Source organism: Protopterus annectens, chromosome 16.part0 (genome assembly GCF_019279795.1).
Source record: "Protopterus annectens isolate FY-2018-M chromosome 16.part0, PAN1.0, whole genome shotgun sequence".
NCBI lineage: Eukaryota > Metazoa > Chordata > Ceratodontiformes > Protopteridae > Protopterus > Protopterus annectens.
In genome coordinates, this window is record NC_056750.1 from 654424198 (window position 1) to 654437626 (window position 13429).

The 13429-nt window shown below is 41.9% G+C and overlaps 1 protein-coding gene across 1 annotated transcript in view; it reads left to right on the top strand.

The window, feature by feature from the left end:
* Positions 1-13429, top strand: part of ARID4B (AT-rich interaction domain 4B) — a 2517944-nt gene that overhangs the window by 318701 nt on the left and 2185814 nt on the right. The window lies entirely within an intron of this gene.

A 13429-nucleotide genomic window follows, 5' to 3' on the forward strand; every position in this document is an offset into this window, starting at 1 on the left:
TGCCAAACATTTTCGTAAATATCTTCAGCAATCTACCCTCCCTTGTTATATTATCCCTTCTAGCCCCCCCCCAGACACATCTTCACTGTTGCAAACCAATTCCAGTCTCCACCTATAAGTAATATTCCTTGCTGAAAGCTGTTTATTTCTCCCAAAATTTTTCTTAAGCTCCATTATAACAGTTTTAGGGAGGATATAAATGCATGCCAGTGTAATCCTCCTCCGTAGCCAGTAGCCCCTTAGTACTATGTATCTTCCGTTATCTTTTTTTCCTTTTCTGTCACTGTTGGAGCTCCTCTTGCAATTAAAATAAATACTCCTTTTTTCCTGTGCCCCAAATATTCCGCTGAATAACCATCCTGAAAAACCCGTCTTTATCAAATTTACATGTTCAGTTATTTCAAGATGCGTCTTTTGTAGCATAGCTATTTGCACTCGACATTTTTTAATATAGTTCACTACTCTTTCTTTTTTATTTTTATCTTTAAGATCATTTAGAGTGAAAGACATTACAGAAAGCATCATTTTCTTATGTAGTTATTATTACTTCCTTTTATATACAACTGCTGTTTTGCTAAATGTCTAGTTCCAACTTTTTTGTTAAATGTATATACTGTCCGGCAGTTTGGTCTTTTATACAGTTGTTTCATATCATATCCATTTGCGCCTGTGTCACATCTTACATAACTTTTTGCTTTTTTATTTTGTTATATATATGTATATATTTGTATTTAGGTTTATAGCTTTAGGTCTGGAAGGTATACAATGCCTATGTATGTCTCTCATGTTGTGATTTTATTGCATTCGATCTCTGTATAACTTCACACATTTAATGCTTGTTTACCTTTCTGGTAAAACAATAAAATATTATTGGAAAAAAAAAAACTTTTTGCTTCTTTGAAAGCCATCAAACAGAACAAACAACCCACTCCCAAAAAACCTCCTAAAACCTACGAACTTTACAATAACACACAAAACTGTGTACATCTTCAAATATTGACGTTTTTGCTTCCTAATAAGAACATAAGTTCTAAGTTGATAGCTACACAGATGGACTAAAATTAACCAAAAAGAAGGGTTAGTCATGCTAAGACGCATGGGTACAGCCTGTGCTATTATTAAATGCTGTTTAATTTTTTTACATCTATATAACTCTCCCAGTTGAGAAAACACTTGAATGCTTTCAGTAAATACTTTCTGCAAGTCATTTTTCTTTATCAAATTGTCTTCTAGTGACATGCAAACCAGACACTGAACTGCTTAAGGGCACCTTGTTTATCAGAAAGAAGGACTTGAGTATTTAATATTCTTTTTCATTTACATGCTTTGTAATAAACTTGTTACTGGATAATACCTATGATGTAAGAGTGTTCAATCTCGCCGTTTGTTCTTACACAATGGTTCGGAGCCGATCCTCGGCTCCGAGTCGGCCGATTTGCAAAGCTCTGAATCTCAGAGAAGCTCGAGACCAGCCCATATCCCACAATCCTCCCTGCCATTACTCAGATCTAGTTTGCCGCTGCAACAGATCAGATCGAGGAGAGCTCGGACCAGATAGAAACTTGAGTTGTTGTTGATTTCTTCAGATAAGAATTCTAATTTTTTTCTTGCTGATACTTCCTTATAGTTACTAGTTATTGTAGAAGTGCTGTGTGTGTGTGATTTTATATATATATATATATATATATATATATATATATATATATATACACACATTTTTCTTCTTCAGGCTCCCTTGTGGCCTAACCCTTTTCTTTTAGGTGTGTTTTTTTTTGTGAGAGTTTTCTATATATAACCTGTTTAGTATACATATGTTGCATAGGATTAGTAATTTTTTTTCTGTTATCATAGTTATTGTCATTATTACTGTAATATGTCAAAAAAAGCCAAATCTGGCTTTAAAAGATGTCAGTGTGGACAGAAAATGTCAATTACTGACAATCATGCTTCCTTTGTCTACTGTCTTGGCCCTCTCCATCTCCAAGAGGATTGCTCTATTTCTCATTCCTTTAGCGGGAGGGTCATGACAGATAGACGCAGGAAGCTTATTGACAGAGGATTGTTGAAGCCGGCCTTTCAAGAGGCTTTGGACAAGTCGGATCAGGCTTCTAAATCCTCGAAGGGGTCGAAGATGTCGGAGCCCATGTCATCGGCTCAGAGTTCATCTTCTCGGGTTCGTTCGCCAGTTCCACAGATCTCAGGGTTGAGCGTCGAACATTTATCTTTTCCTGAGCCCCAGATCTTGGAACCGGTGTCGGAACTGCCACCACCGTCCATTCTTCGGTCGGTGCCATCTTTGGTTCCTTCGACCCGTTCTTCCAGATCCTTGTCTGACACAGATGTGGATCGTGTTGTGCAGAAACTCATGGAGAACACGGCCCTTTCCAAGTTAATTGCAGTCTCCTCCCAGTTGGTTAGAAGGCCTCCCCATATCTCCAACGGGTCCTCCTTCGAGACCCACCCAGATCTCTGAGCCGGGAGAAGATGACCTGATGATAGTGGAGCCCTCGGTGCCGAAACCGTCCATTGCACGATCGACACCTTTGACTTTGACTCCTTCGGAACCATTAGGGGAGTTGCGGAGCTGACTGTCTTTGCTCGGTTCCGGGACCGAGAGTCGTACCAACCTATCGGTGCCGACTCTCCCTGTCGGGGCCTCGGCACAGACTGGTTCGGCTCCATCCTCGGGGTCGGAGCCCACGGCACCTGGTTCTGGGATGCTTCCCTGTTCTTCGGAACTGGGGGAGCCCTCGGCCAGGGGTTTGGGGGCCTTTGACCTTATGAGGAAGGTATTGTCTGCACAGACAACCACATCATCAGGGGAATCTTCTCCTTCCCCAAAAGGGCCACTTTCTGTTTCTGCTTCCACAATCCATCCCAAGCGTCGAGCCCAGTTGCCTCAGCCACCCACAGAGGGTTCCCCCTGTTCCTTGGAGGCCTCACCAGAAGCCCCCTCTGATGAGGTTCCAAGAAAACGGTTGTGCAAGAGGAGGCACATAGATTCCCCACAGGAATCTCTAACGTCTGACACCAACTTGGATGAAGCAGAGGGGTCCCCCAAATCACCCTCGGAGGATGTGTCATTTGCAGACATCCTGGAGATCTTGAAACAGAGGGGTGATTGGCAGTCCCTAGCCCCCTCTGAGGACGAGTCGGTGCTGCTGAAGGCTTTTGGGGCTCAACCTTCTACCTCCTGGGTGACCCCGCCCTTCAATGAATTAATGGATTTGATTGCTTGAAGGGTGTGGGAGACACCTGACACAGTGGAACCAGTACCTAGGAAACCAAACAAGTTCATCACTGCCCCCCAAGATAAATCTTATCTCACCAAGGGAGTCCCTGTCGACGCTATGGTGGTTGCGGCAGCCACGAAAAAGGAGATGTCTGAGTCTTCCTCATCTGTTCATCCTCCTAATAAGGATTCTAGGACTATGGACAGATATGGGAAGCGCATATTTAGTTCAGCGACTTTTTCCATGCGTTCGCTAAACTACTTGACCCATTTCACATGTTTGCAGAGGGATCTCATCAAGGAGCTGCCAGATACCCTCCAGGGTAACACAGATGCTGCTGTTTCAGATAAGGTAACAGCACAACTTAATACCCTCACACCCATAGTAAACTCATCCATGAGGCTCATCTCGTATGCAGCCGAGGGATCGAGTCGAGCTGCAGCTTCAGCGATTGCTCTTCGAAGACAATCATGGATGCGGCTGTGCTCCTTTGCAGAAGCCTTCAAGTCTTCCTTTGCCAATGCCCCTTTTGATGGTGCCACACTTTTCGGGCCTAAGGTTAAGGAGACTCTCACTCGGTGCGAGCAAGAGGGAAAGACCCTGTCTGCTGTCGGGGTCCGTTTTTCCGCTCCTACTAGACCATACCCCAAAGGGCAACGAGGCGGAAAAATGTGGTTCCATAAGAATCCGGGATCTTTCCAGACCACACAGAGTGATACCCCCTCCAGAGGCAGAGGAGGGGGTAGAAATGGAAGACGTCGCCCCGGCGGCAGAGGGGGTCGACATAACCAAGGCGACAGGGATTCTGTCCCTGGGAAGCCTTTCCAGCACTCCTGAACAGAGGCCCGGCTGTCCTGCTCTGGAGGCAGTCGGGGGTCGCTTAGCTTTATACCCACTGGCCTGACTAAACATTACTTCAGATTCTTGGGTAAAAAGCATTATAACCAGAGGATACAAAATCCCCTTCATTTCAACACCACCTCTACAAAGAAAATTTCCAGACGTGCCACCCCGTCTGCGAAAGCTAGCAGCTGTAGAAATTTCAAAGCTGCTCGAAAACAGAGTCATCCAACCAGGCCCGGACCAAAGAGAATTCGGAACTTACTCAAGGTTCTTTTTAGTTCCAAAAAAGACAGGGGACTGGAGACCGATCTTAGATCTCAGCCATCTGAACAACTTCGTGAAGAAGGAAAAGTTCCAGATGGTCACGCTTCAATCGATCCTTCCATTCTTACAGAAGGACGATTGGATGTGCTCCATAGATCTCAAAGACGCGTACTACCACATCAAAATAGCCAGACCGTCCAGAGATCACCTGCGCGTCCGGCTGGGGGCCAGTCACTTTCAGTTTCGAGCTCTGCCCTTTGGACTCACCTCAGCCCCCAGGGTATTCACCAAATGCATGGCAGTAGTTGCGGCTCACTTGAGACGACAAGGATTCCAGGTGTTTCCCTATCTGGACGACTGGCTCCTCACCGCCACCACCAAGTGTCGACTATTGCAAGCCAGAGACTATACAATCGGCCTTTGTTCCCACTTAGGGATATCCATAAACTTCGAAAAGTCTTGCTTATCGCCCTCACAGTGTATTTCCTTCATCGGAGCAGATCTAAATACACGATCGACACTACTGAAACTCCCCCCAGTAAGAGCTTCAACGCTCAAACAGTCAGCAAGAAAGCCCCAGCCAAACTGGTGTTAAAAGTGTTAGGACTGATGGCAGCCACACTAATTGCAGTCCCTATGGGAAGGTTACACATGAGGATTCTTCAATGGCTGCTCTTTGCGCAGTGGTCGTTCCAACACCTACCCCTAACGCACGAGATCAGGATAACAGAATCTTGCAGACTGGACCTCTCATGGTGGGTGCGTGATCAGAACCTCACTGTGGGTCGTCCGTTCGTTCTACCCATTCCAACAGCCACAATAACCATGGACGCTTCCCTGATAGGGTGGGGGGCCTTTTTCAGGGAAGAACAGTCCAAGGAGAATGGTCCAGCATGGAGTACACTCTACATATAAATGTTCTGGAGTTGAGGGCGGTGTTCCTGGCGTTGCAACACTTCCAAGCCCTCTTACCTCTAGGGACAGCCCTCTTACCTCTAGGGACAGTAGCAGTTCAGACAGACAACATGTCTGTAGTCTGGTACATAAACAAGCAAGGGGGAACCAGGTCTTGCCCGTTATGCAGAGAGGCCATGAGAATTTGGCAATGGGCAGAGTCCACGGGTCGCTTACTGATAGCAACGCACATCCCGGGGTCATCCAACGTCATTGCGGACAGGTTGAGCAGAGCCATCCTGTTACCTCATGAGTGGTCCCTGAATTCACAGACGGCGGAAAAGATCTTCCGCAAATGGGGCCAGCCTTACTGCGATCTGTTTGCTTCCCCATTGAATGCAAAATGCAGAAGCTACTTTGCCCTTCTACCCCCTCCGGGGGATGTCCCCAGGGACGCACTGATACAAGATTGGCCCCCGGGTCTCCTATATGCATTCCCACCGACTCCATTGATTCCCAGATTTCTACAGAAAGCCAGGAGCCTGGAAAGAACTATAATACTCATAGCCCTATTCTGGCCTCGTCAAATATGGTTTCCCTTTCTTCGAGCTCATCAAATAGAGGAACCGTGGATTCTGGACCCAGTGCCAGATCTGCTGACACATTCGTCGGGAGTTCCTCACCCGTCTCTACAGTCCCTCAAACTAGCAGCTTGGCTGCTTCGCTTCCCTTCCTAGCCAGGTCTCATCTACTCCTTCCATCAGTTCAACACATCCTAGTTGCTTCTCATAAAGCCTCTACTACTAAGCTCTATACGAGTAAGTGGAAACGCTTTGTATATTGGGCATCTAGTCAAAACTTAGATCCCTTGGTAGCTCCTCTACATAAGATTTTAGAATTCTTATCCATCCTTTTTCACAAAGGAGCTTCTACTTCCACTCTAAGAGTACAGTTGGCGGCCATATCAAACTTCCATATTGGTGAGGGAGGTTCCCCCATTATGTCTCACAGGCTTTGTAAAGCCTTTTTGAAAGGAACCTTCCATCTTAGACCGCCTGTCAGAAAACCTTTCTTTCCATGGAGCCTGAATTTGCTGCTAGCACAACTCATGTTGCCACCTTTTGAACCTGCTTCGTCATGCCTCCTAAAGTTCTTGTTGTGGAAGACGCTGTTTCTCGTCACCGTGACCTCAGCTCGTAGAGTCTCAGAGCTGCAGGCATTATCGGTCAGACCACCTTACCTGATATTCCATCCTTACCTGATATTCCATCCAGACAGGGTTTCTTTGCGTACAAATCCATCTTTCCTTACAAAAGTATGTTCAGTTACGAATATTAACCAGTCTATAGAACTCCCTACCTTTTTCAAAAACCATACTAACAAACTGGAGTATATGTTGCACAAGTTGGATGTTCACAGGCAGTTAAGATTTTATTTAGACAGGACCAAAGCTTTCAGAAAAATGGATCAACTCTTCGTCGCCTTTGCAGACAATAAAAAAGGGCATGGCAGTTACTAAACGTACACTATCTAAATGGCTTGCTGACTGTATAACATTTGTATACTCTAAATCAAACAAATCCTTACCAAACAAATCTAAGGCCCATTCTACCAGATCCATTTCCACTTCCTTAGCTCATGCAGCTCGCTTGCCTTTGGACACTATTTGTGCAGCAGCCACGTGGTCTAAACCACACACTTTCATCACTCATTATAGAGTGGGCAAGGTCTCCAAGGATAGGACATCTTTTGGTTCCACTGTGCTTAGGAACGTTCTTCCATGAGTCACTCGGGGTCACGGAGCTAGGGACGCTACCCGTGTGTAAGAACAAATGGCGAGATTGAACACTCTTACATAAAGAAGTTATGTCCTTACCATAACGTTCCATGTAGAGTGTTCATCTCGCCTTTGTTCTTACATTCCTCCCAATGTGTTTGGAAGAACTGGTAGGATTAGAGTCTGATCGATGTGTCTTGACCTTTTGCAGGGTATATGGTCCAGTGTGTCATGGGATATATGCTTAGACCATTAGTTATTGCTATGGTGAGAGAGTGTCTCTGAATGGCTGAAGAGAGTGTATGCTTCTAGCACCGCAGGTGTTGGATCCTTTCGTCTGGTTTGCTTGCAAACTAGATCTGAGTAATGGCAGGGAGGATTGTGCGATATGGGCTGGTCTCGAGCTTCTCTGAGATTCAGAGCTTTGCAAATCGACCGACTCGGAGCCGAGGATCGGCTCCGAACCCGTGTGTAAGAACAAAGGTGAGATGAACACTCTACATGGAACGTTATGGTAAGGACATAACTTCTTTTTTTTTACCCAGCCCTATGCAAACATGGGAAAAAGCACACTGATTTTTATTTTGTCATACTGTCTTAACCAGACCCATGTGCTCTCCCCCATCTCCTCCCCTCTTCATTCTTTTTTCATTGCAGTGTCTACATTTTTCAAAACTGGACAAAGAAAAAGAGAGAAGTAGGCTGAAGAAGAAAAAAAGCAAAAGCACCTGCTTATATTAATATCCCAAATGTATTATAAAAAAAAACATGAGAGAAGTTTACTTCATGTCTAACTGGTTTTGTATTATCTGTAAAGCTGTCACATCTGGGAACACCCCTGATTGTTTTCAGGGAACATTATGTCCTAGCCAGTTTCTTTATTTTTTTTTCTTTTCCTTTAGCCAATCACCTTCCACCAGACTGTCTCCAGTTTCTCTTTGCCAGACTGTCTCCATGGAGACAAGCTGCAGAAAAGCTACTTAGTATAGATATTTGCAAGGGCTAGAAAAATAACCTTATAATATTTAGTATTCTTTTTTCATTTACTTACTCTGTTTTAAAACAAAAAAAGTCCTTAATCAGTCATTTTCACATGCAAGAATGAAAAAGAATCGCATCAGTTTGATCTCTGTCATGCTCCCTTAGCCAGGCTCCCTTTTTTTTTTTGGTAATCATTACATTACATTACATATGTTTCTCAAAATTGCACAAGAAGAAAAAGAGAAGAGGGGAGAAAAATAAAAACACCTGTTTACAATCCCCATTGCACCCAAATAATAGCATGCAAAGAAAATCATGCAAGCCAGATATAATACGATTAAGAAAATAAGGTGTTTTCTTTACTTACAGTTAGCATTCTCCCCTCTCTTCCCCTCCCTAAAGCATTTTTCCGAACATTAATGACATGAAGTAAGGCATATACTTGAGTCCCCCACTCAGCAAACAAATTTTGAAGAAGTCCAATGTTTCCAGATTTTCTTGCGCTATCATATTTCACAAATATAATTAATGCTTTGTAATCCCACATCAAGTTACTGATTATATTACTGTTCTTCCTTCTCACAGATCCCATCTCTGCTTAATTTCCAATGTACTCTTGATTCTACTGGTCACATCTTGTGCTCCCTTCCTTCGATCCAACATTTTCCTTTGAAATACTGGAAAAGATTTCACAGGTACAGTCTCTCTGTGGTCTTGGTCTTTATTATCAGAGGAGCGAGAAGCCGAATCTCCTTCTTTTTCACAGCTCAGTTTTTATTGGACAAATTTCTGTATTTTCTCCTTAGCATGTACTTTGTCAAAAAAATGATTTTGTCCCTGCAGGGAAAAATACCTTGAAGACAGCTGGATATACCAGTTTGAATTTCACACCTGCATCTCGGCATGCTCTGAATAGAGGGATGAATTTACTTCTCTTTTGCGTGGTGTACACCGAGTAATCATTCTCCACAAACATTCTGTTGTCACCTACTTTTAGTATTTGGTCTTTCTGCCACTGCTTTGACAAAATCAATTCTTTCTGTTGGTAGGATTGCATCCTTACTATTAAAGGTCTAGTCAGTGCTTCTTCCTCACTTTTTGTAGCTGATTTTTTCCAGGTCTTCTGTATTTCTTTATTCTTGGTATCCAAGTAGTGTACTTATTAAGCAGGTACTGAAATTCACCCATAAACGCAAGTCTATTGGCCTTCTATGCTAAGTTTCCAATTTCACACTTGGAGAGCTAAAAACAAGCTGTTACTCACTGTGCAGCCATCTTGTAACTCTCGCAGCCAAGACCTATGTTAGTAAAGATGCAGTCATACTAGCAGAAGAAGATGATCCTGACAAAACTGTAACAGAAGGGAAAAGTATTAAAAGTTGGTGACACCAGAGAGTTTGTGGAAAATGAGTACTGACTGTATACCAGGCAGAAGAGAAGCAAATTTATCCTTACAGATAGCGGACTGAGTAAGAGGTGAGATTGAAATTGCTAAAACCAGCAGTATTTTTCCTGGGGGACCAACAACATTTTTATATGTAGACACAAGCTAAGTAGTGAAAAAAGCTTAGCCAACAAAAACAACAAAAAGTGAGTCATCAAACTGAAGGGAACTTTGCTTCTCATTTTTCTGACAGTAACAAAGCCCATAGAGAGACTTCGCCAGTGAGATGTTTTCCATTTTTCCAAAAGAAAATGTTTAAGTGACAGAGAAAAGCCTAGGAACTGGCCAGAAAAATCAGGAGTACCTTGTACTTGAACTACAGACTGTCAAGTGGTCAAGATGGACAGGAATAAGACCAGCGATAATGTGAAATTAGTGAATAAATGAAAGATTTGTAAAGTATAATTTCATATTAGATGCAGTTTATACATGAGAATTCAGCGTATGCAAGAACTGACTGAAAAGACTGATTGTTTATTGAATGTGTTAAACTGGTGGGAGGACTCCAAAGCATAATTTCCACTTTCTCATTAATAATAGGAACAGTGAAGAAACTGAAGATGTCAGTTGTTTGTTTTTCGGCTTTTTCCCGGTTAGGGGTTGCCACAGTCTGCTAATGATTGCCAGTTGGTTTTTATGGTATCGAGTTGCCAGCCCAATGCCCAGCCTTCAGCAAAGGCACTCCCATTCAACGCATGTCTTTTGAACACCCACTCGACTGTGGGGACGACATGCAGACTCCACACAGAAGGCACTCCCAACCCAAGCCGAGAATGGAATGGGAGAACTTCTTGCTATGAGGCAACAACGCTACCGCTGCACCACCGTGGAAATGAACTGAAGATGTCAGTATAATTTAAAAAAAAATTGTTCCCCTTCTGCTTCATTCTTTTCAGCGACCCAAGTGGCCCTGCCCATCACTGGTTCTACCTGCCTTTCATACTGACCCAAGACTGTCTCCTTTCAAAGCCTGGAGCTAGCACAGAACCTAAGGGAGTCATATGGGGGGGGGGGGTCAGGCCACTGACTACTTCCTCCAGGGATTTTTTTTCTTTTATGACATACCTCTTGGTATCTCCCCCCATCCCTTGTATTTCCCTGTTACTTCTGAGGGATGCTTCTCTCTATGAACCGTACACCCCTGCAGGAAATGCTTAGACAAATGCCCTCAGCACTGGGATGGGCTGCCTCATCCCTCCCTACTAACACCTTGGACACCCAAGCCTCCAATCATACCTTGGTCACCTGGATTGTACTTAAGGTTTTATCCCTCTACTTCATGGCACTTGCTTAAGTAACTTCATAATATTTGTTTAAGGTTTTATCCCTCTATGCCATGTAAAAAAAAAAAAAGTTTTTTTTCTTTGCAATATTTATATTAGAAATGTGTTGATGTAAATTCCATATCAAATTGTAAAGTAATTCCATACAGTATGCAGAGGTATTTTAAATGTGAGCTGGTGGGGGCTGTTATCCGTTATTGTTTATACTGGTGATACTAAGGTAAGAAAGTATTTTTTCTTTTTAACATATTCAGGCTTTACATTCTAACAAGTTAAAGCCTGAATATAAACAATGTGATGATGTAATCTTGGGCTACTGTACTGTAGGTGTTATAAAGTAGCATTGCTCATATTACATGTACATTAAAATATAAATCCTCCCTGTTTATATACAGGTGTACTTTTTCTTACAGCTAAAAATTAGTTTACTAAGAGGATAAAAGTTATTTTTCACATTTGCCTTGGGAAATAGAGGTAGGGGAAGGCAAGGTAGTATCTGTGCATGTGGGAGTGTGGGCTCTAGTATGTGCTTCCAGCATGAATAAACCTAATTTTAGAATAGGTAAAGTCTGTTGGTGTCGCTGTCTGTTTGGGCAACAGCCCCTATATAGAAGGGTAACTTCCATTTTTGGAAAGAGTTTTGCATCTTAACGTGAGTTAAGGGGATTGGAGGTTTAAATATATATTTATTTTTATTTTTTGAATGTATGTATTAAAGCAAAAAAGTCTAATAAGATGTGATATTGATTCAAACAGTGATGATAACCAGCAAGAGCATGCAGGATCAGCCTTCCAAACATTAGTTTGTATATGCAAGTTTGAAAATCTGTATCCTGCATGACCGTTCTTTTGAATATGAGAAACTAAAAGCTTTCTGTCTGGATTGATGCTTTATCAATATTATCATGGAAAGTAAATGGCATTGCAGGTAAAGACAGAGCAAAGAGTAGTGAACTGTATTAATAAGAGTAGGGTACATATAACAGTTACAGGAGCTACATTTGGATAGAGAGAAATGACCCTGTGAATTTAACAAAGAAAGGATTTCATTGTGGAACTTCATCAGTGTATTAGGGTCAAAGGAAAAGCAGAGTAGTAATACTGATTGCAGAAGGGACTCTGAGTTAGAAGGGGGGACCGAACAGTAGTAGATTGTGGTAATAAGGGGTTATTGGAAGAAAAGGAGGAGGATCGCTCTAATGTATATTTATATGCCGTTTAAACCTGCTATTATGGAACTTAAAGAGAATTTGGGGAGAAATAAGCTTTCAGCAGGGAATGTCTTTTATTGCTTGGGACTAGAACCTGATTTTTTGGGAATGTATCTTAGGAACCAAGAAGAAAATTTCAAATAAAAGGCAGTAGATATCTGAAGAAACATGAGAATTTTTGGTATGGAAGCTGTGAATTAACTCTTAGGTACTACAGAATAATTGACATATTCCCAATGATACAGTAAATGGGCTAATGTGAATAGAAATAATTTTTTTACAGACGTGTGAGTATTTAATTGAAGGCTTTGAAACATGTTCAGTAACTGTTTCAGATAATGCACCAATAAAACCTAATGTAAAGATGCAGGGTAGTGAAAGTAAAAACAAGACATGGGTGCTTTCCTACTTATTTGCCAAAAAACTGATAAATTTAAGGAACAGGTAGTAGAAGTTATTTCACTGTTGTTATGGAAAATAAAAAATTCTTCAGAGGGGATTGCCAGTGAGTGAGAAAAAATGAAAATGGAGTTTACGAATAGGAATTATATAGAGGGATTGATGAGGTTAAAATGTTGCAGAAGGGGAATATCAGACAAGAAAAAGAAAGAGACGTGCTGAGTGCTAAAGGGAAAGTAAGAGAATGCTTGAATAATATGTACCAATTTAGAAAGGCTGCTGGTAAGCAGATATTTTAATATCTCTGGAGCACAAAATATTTAGTATAATGACTTAGTAACAGAAAGTAGAAATTATTACTACCAAACTTAAGGAGCTAAAGACAAGAAAAATAGCTAGAGATCCTATAAAAGTATTTCCAGACTTTTGTGCAAAATGGTATAAATCAGTAGGAATGGGGAATCAAGAAAAGCACAAAATGATGCAAAGGTTACATGAAGATGATGCTCAAGAATTAAAACCTAAGATAGGAACAGTTGATATCAAATGGTGATGTATAATCAAGCAACAGTAATGTCTTCAGAAATGGACTGCATTCGTCTGGAAGTTTTGAAGTTAAGAGGGAAGAAAGTGATAAATTGAAGGTTTTGTTTTACAATGTTTTAAAAGCTGGGACAGTACCAGCATCTTGGAAGAAAGCTGTGATGGCTGTATTCCTCACACAGGATGAAGTCCCTTCAGAAGCAGCATGATAGACTTAATTTCAGAATTAAACCATGATTAAAAAACGTTTGTCTTTATTAGCAAAGAGAGTGGCAAAGGTGTTTACAAATGTAACGGATATGATTCTGTGTGGTTTTGTGTAGGGGATTCAAGCATTTGAAAGTATTAAAGCAAAGTATAAGAAAACACTGCTGTTGCTGGTAGATCTTAATACAGAGAAAACATTCAGTAGTGTCAGATGGGATTTTATGAGCAGTGTTACCACTTGTGTTCACATTAGAATTGGGTTAATAAGGGGGTATATGAAAGGTCAGAGGCAAGAATTAAGATGGGGGGGGGGGTTCTTTCAGGCAAGCTGTGTTTGCACGAAGGAACCT